This window comes from Chrysochloris asiatica, unplaced genomic scaffold (genome assembly GCF_000296735.1).
Source record: "Chrysochloris asiatica unplaced genomic scaffold, ChrAsi1.0 scaffold00144, whole genome shotgun sequence".
Lineage (NCBI taxonomy): Eukaryota > Metazoa > Chordata > Mammalia > Afrosoricida > Chrysochloridae > Chrysochloris > Chrysochloris asiatica.
In genome coordinates, this window is record NW_006408662.1 from 2,051,464 (window position 1) to 2,058,058 (window position 6,595).

Below are 6,595 nucleotides of genomic sequence, written 5' to 3' on the forward strand. Positions count from 1 at the left end.
TATATATTTATTTACTTTAAATACTTATATATCTGGATTGTAGTGTAGTGTTGTGGGTTAATGCGCTGGACTACGAGGTCAGTTTGAACTGCAAAGTTGGTGGTTCTAACTCATTAATATGTAGCACCACACCAGGAGTGAATAAAATGAACAGAAAATCCACAAAAATTGAACTCAGCATAGAAAATTAAATTGAACAAAGAAACCAGCAGCACCACTAAACCCCCAAAAAGCAGAGCAAAAGGCGGCAGTCAACTCATACCTGTCTTTAACTACACTGAACGTAAATGAATTAAATACACCAATAAAGAGACAAGGTGCAGAATGGATAAGAAAACAGTGACATCATTTTCAAACCTTATTGACAATTCCTGAGGCACCTCCGTGATGCCCAGGGTGACCTGGGAGTCCAACTCCTTCCTTAAGATCATACATATATATTTTTTTTTACTTCAAAACAACGTTTATTGATCTTTTTAAGTATCAGGCATAACTCTTTCTTTTTTTAATTGTGAATTCAGTGATGATTTACATGGGAGAACATCAGTTTTACACTCATCATTTCATTGCAATGATTACAATCACATCCATGCATCACCATTCAACAATATTTGCTTCGATTCCCTCTGTTTTTTTTTGGATGGGGGAAAGGAATGTACATAAATACCCTCACGATATATAATCATTTAAACAACCAAAGGGCATATTCTGCAACTCTGTCTCCTGGCTGCCAGCACACAGCCTTTCTCTGTCCATAAGTCTAGAGTCCTCAGCTATTCTTTTTCCATTTCCTTATCTCTGCCTCCATCTCTGAATGTCACTTTTTCTTTGGATAGGGTCCCACAGTCCCCTTGAGCTCTTCTCCCTTCATGGTTCTAGGGTCCTCTGTTCCTGAACTATAAGATTAACTACTCCCCCTTTTTTGTTACAAAACTTCTACCTTTACAGTTGTGACAGTCACAATTAGCCATGATAACAATTACTCACTATTGAATCATAAGCTTCTTATCCCTATCTCCTTTCACCAGACCCATCTAGACAAGATGAAAATCCTACTGCATCCATTAAGTATTGGACAAGTTCATCAAATTGTGGCAATTTGCACTTGTTTCCTTTATCAAAGTTTTTTTTGTTTTGTTTTGTTTTTATCTTCCTCTAGTCGAGTTCTGATCATCAAGCTATCAAGGTTAGGTTAAATGGGTACTATCTGCAAGTTTGGGTGTTCTTATGCATCTCACCTTACTTCATATCAGCTAGACAATTCACTCTCAGCTCTAGCCCTCCATGGCTGTGTCCTTGTCCATGGGCTCAGAAATCCCAAGGTCTTGCCACACTTTGGACCAACCATTCCTTCCTCTTCTCTTTCTCATCTCCAGGTCGACAGTAGTCTATGGAACATGGTTGAACTCAGCCCATTTCTTTATTGCTGCCTTTCTTCCCCCTCTTTCACTCACCAATAGACCAATGTGGTCATCAGCAATCTTACATGCCTGTTCATATGTTCCCTTTGAGTTTCAGTCTTGGAAGGAGATTTGTCCTAAAGGTACTTGATTGCTTGCCTTGATGGCTCCCCAGAGAACAACTTGCTTGTTCTTGTAGATCATACAACTTTTGGATGATTATCCAAAATGTTTCAAAGTGGGAGCACACAAGGTGGACTCCAATCAGACGCAGCAGATCCACATGTCCCTGCATGGATGACCGTGGTGCTGATGGGCAAGAACACCATGATGTGCTAGGCCATCTGAGGACACCTGGAAAACAACCCAGTTCTGAAGAAACTGTTGCTTCACATCAGAGGCAATATGGGGCTCATGTTGACCAAGGAAGACCTCACTGAGATCAGGGACATGCTGCTGACCAACAAGGTGTCAGCTACCACCTGTGCTGGGGTCATTGCCCCATGTGAGGTTATTGAACCAGCCCAGAAGACCTCCTTCTTCCAGGTTTTGGGCATTACCATGAAGATTTCCAGAGGCACCACTGAAATCCCAAGCGACGTGCAGTTGATGAATCCTGGAGACAACGTGGGAACCAGCAAAGCCACCCTGCTGAACATGCTGAACCCCTCCACCTTTCCTTTCAGGCGAATGATCCAGCAGGTGATTGACAATGGTGGTATCTACAACCTGGAAGTGCTTGACAGCACCGAGGAAGCGCTGCATTCTCACTTCCTGGAGGGAGTCTGCATCATTGCCATCATGTTTTCAGATTGGTTACCCAAATGTTGCCTCAGTCCCCCATTGCATCATCAATGGGTACAAGCAGGTCCTGGCTTTGTCTGTGGAAACTGAGTGCACCTTCTTCCTTACTGATCCATCTGCAGTTGTGTCTGCTGCCCCTGTGACCCTGGCCACCACTGCTGCTCCTGCTGCCGCCTCAGCCTGACCACAGTTGAAGCACGGGAGGAGTTGGAGGAGTCAGATGAAGATATGGGATTTAGTCTTTGACTAGTCACCAGAAATCTACCAACTCAGGCAGGTTTGTCTGTGCAGCAAGGAATTAAAGACTTAACTTCTCCTAAAAATATATAAAAAGATAAAAAAGAGGATCCTTCAATATGCTGCCTATAAAAGACACATCTGAAAGACAGAGACAGGACAGCCTAAATGTCCAACAACAGAAGAATGGTTAAACAAACTTTGATTCACACACACAATAGAATACTAGGAAACAATGAAGAATAACGATGAATCTGCAAAACGTGTCACAACATGGATGGACCTGGAGGACATCATGCTGAGTGAAATTGGCCAATATTATATGAAACCACTTATGTTAAAAGTTAAGAAAAGGTGTTCTTGATAAAAGAAACATTCCATGGTTGTTGCTGGGTGTGAAGGGAAGAAAAATTACTCATAGGCTAGATGGTAGGCACAAGTTAACATGGGGGATGGGGCAGGCAATATATGATAAGAGAGAAGTTGGCAGAGGAATAGTGAAGGCAGCAGGAGACACGGGGAGGTGAATCGAGGTAAATACTGTAAACTAATGGTATTGTAATGAAACAAAGTATGTGATTCTTGGAATGTAAAACTGATGATCTACCTGTAAACCTCCACTCAACTCACAATTAAAGATTTTAAAAAAATTATGAGCATAATAAATGTCTATTGTCTTTGAAGCCACTAAATTTTGGAGTACATACACATAAATGATGGTGGTGGTGGTGGTTATGTGCCATGCGGTCAGTTCTGACTCATAGCAACCCTGTATAGGGTTTCTGAAGCTGTAAATTTTTGCAGGAGCAGAAAGCCACATCTTTCTCTCACAGAACAACTGATAGTTTCAAACTACTGACCTTGAGTTTAGCAGCCCAACTTGCAACCCCTACACATAAAGGATGTTGTTGTTGTTAAGTGCTGTTGAGTCATTTCTGACCCATAGACCCTGTAAGGATACGGGATAGTAAATGGAAATACACTATTTGAATGTTTCTACATTTTACATGTCCTGGTGTTGTGCATCAGACTGCAAAGTCATTTGAGCTGCAAGGTTGGTGGGTCAAGCTCACCAGCTTCTCCTTGGAAACCCTATACAGGGTCATTATGGGTCAGAAAAGACTTGACGGCACTTAACAACAACAACATTTTACATGAAATAATACAATAACAAGTTAAGTTTAATAAAGGATGCATAATGTGATCCCTAAATTGACAATTATAAGTAGTCTAAAGAGATATAGATAAAAGATCAATAGAAATAGGAAATGGAATATAAAAAATATTTGATTAATCAAAAGGAGGGCCAAAAGAAAAAATTGGGGGGCAATACAAAAGAGATAGGGCAACAGAGAAATAGGTGTCTTGCGGAGCCTTGGTAGTGTACAGGACCTTAGGTGGAATTCTGAGTCCCATCCAGAACCTTCTGAGGTGGGACATTCCCATTAGAAAGGACAAGCAGACCAGCCTGAAACAGCTAGAGCAATACAAGTTACATCTTCAAAGAAAGATCAACAGGAAAATCCAAAACAAAAATGGCAGTATGATTAGCTACTACAAGAACAAGCAAGTTGTTTGCTGGGGCAATAATCAAGGCAAGCAATTAAGTTCCTTCAGGACAAACCCCCCTCCAAGACTGAAAATCACAGGGAACACATGAGCATGTATGTAAGCTTACTGGTGACCATGTTGGTCTATTGGTGAGTGGAAGAGGGGGTAAGGTAGAAATGAAGAAACGGGCTGAGGTCAACCACACTCCATAGACTCCCATTAATCTGAAGATGAGAAAGAGAAGAAGAAGGGATGGCTGGGCTGAAGTGTGGTGAGACCTTGGGACTTCTGAGCCCATGGACAATGACATAGCCATGGAGGGCTAGAGCTGAGAGTGAAGCATCCAGCTGATATGAAGTGAGGGGAGATGCACAAGAATGCTCAAACTTGCATATAGTACCCATTTGACCTAGCCTCGATGGCTTGATAATCAGAACTCAACTAGAGGAAGATTAAAAAAAAAAGATAAAGGAAATGAGTATGAATTGTTATAATTTGATGAACCTGACCTATACTAATGAATGTAGTAGCTCAAAATACCAACTGAGAGGGAAGGAGTCTTCACATCAAGTGTCAATCCTATACCCTCTGTATATGGATAGGGACTGGCAACTTAGACATTGGCTACCTAAAATATGGGGACAATAAAGTACGAAGTGACTGGCTTACAAGTTTTCAAGAGGGAGTTTAATTTAAGAGTGTGTAGGAGAAGGCAGAGTCCCTACTGAATAGTTTTCATCTTGTCTAGATGGGTCTGGTGAAAAGAAATGATAAGATTCTTATGATTCAATAGTGAGTAATTGTTATCATGACTAATTATGATTGCCAAAGTTTTATAACAAAAATGAGGGAGTAGTTAATCTTACAGCCCAGGAACAGAGGTCCCTAGGACCATCAAGGGAGAAGAGCATGAGTGGAATGTGGGACTCTATCTAGAGAAGTAGTGACACCAGAGGTGGAGGGAAAGATGAAGACATGGAGTGGTGGAGCAGTTGAGGACTCTGGACACATGGAAAGAGAAAGACTGGGTACTGGTGGCCAGGAGGTAGGCTTGCAGAGTGTTGTGCCCTTTAGTTGTTTAAATTATATATTCCTGAGTGTTTCTGTGTACATTCCACACACACACACCCAAAATAAATAAATAAAATAAAATAGGGAATGGAAGCAAATACTGTTGAATGAATGATAATGCACGGAGGAGATTGTAATCATTGCAATGAAACAATGGTGTAAAACTAATGTTCTCCCATGTAAACTATCACTCAGTTCACAATAAAAACTTACAAAAAAAAAAAAAGAGAGAGAGAGAGAGAGAGAAATAGAGCAAATAGAAATTAAATAGCAAGATGACAAACTTAAGCCAACCATGTTAATAATTGTTTTGAATATAGAGAAATAAAACATTTTAATAAAAGTCAGAGGTGTTCACACTAACAGTAAAGTAATGCCCATCTATGTATATGATGTGCATAAGAAACAAACTAAATATCAAGACAGAGAAAGATTAAAAGGATAGAAAATTACATACCACACATGCAATGAGTCTGTATCTTTATTTCTGAATAAACTAGAATTTAAGACTGGAAGTATTATCATAAACAAGGAATACTAAAACCAATACCTAAAGAATACAACAGCTTTTTAAATTCGATGGAAATGTTCTATATATCACTTGTTTGCATGGGTATATATTTGTCAAAACTCATGAAATATACATTTAAATCTGTGCCTGGCACTGTATGTAAATTTTATTCTCAATTTTTAAAATGAGGATTCCCCACCTTAGGATTTGGAAATGTTACAGCTGAAAGGGTGTGATTAGTATTTTTAGAGTCTAGAATGAAGCTTCCCTAACTCCCCCAGATATCAGCCTTGAGGCTATCCCTGAAGACCTACCCCTCCCTCACCAGCCACATCCTTCCCAGAGACAAGAGAACCAAGCCTCACCAGAGGCCACCTAAGGTCAGAAAAAGAAAGACTGTGCCTTTCCCTACAGCTATGCCTTGGGACAATGTACCCGCACTGACCCCACCACCACAATACCTCTCATTCTCCACAGGCTAGAGAGGTATGAAGGGTCAAAATCTGTGGAAGGAAAAATGGTAAGTCAGGTACCTGTGCCAACACGCACCTGTCAGTTTATCATATTGCAGTGATTTGTGTGTTGCTGTGATTATGGAAATTATGCCACGGGTATTTTACATACCAGCAGGGTCACCCATGGTGGACAAGTTTCAGCTCAGCTTCCAGAGAAGACAGACAAGGAAGGAGAAGCGACAGACTACTTCCAAATATTTAATCACAAAAAACCCTATGAATAACAGTGAAACACTGTCAGCCCCAGAATATTGAATACTAAAACATGATGAAGAACACCAGAATATTATCAGATACAGTGCTGGAAGATGAGCCCCTCAGGTTGGTAGGCACTCAAAATACGACTGGAGAAGAGCTGTCTCCTCAAAGTAGAGTCGACTATGATACATCAAAAGGAGTAAAAGCTTCAGGATCTTTATTTACTGATGGGGCACAACTCAAATTAAGAGAAACAGCTGTAAACATTCACTAGTAATCAGATGGAATGTACAAGGTATGAATCTAGG

At 40.5% G+C, this 6,595-nt stretch overlaps 1 pseudogene; it reads left to right on the forward strand.

The window, feature by feature from the left end:
* Positions 1–387: 387 nt before the first annotated feature.
* LOC102818302 lies at positions 388–2,450 on the forward strand (annotated as a pseudogene).
* Positions 2,451–6,595: the final 4,145 nt, after the last annotated feature.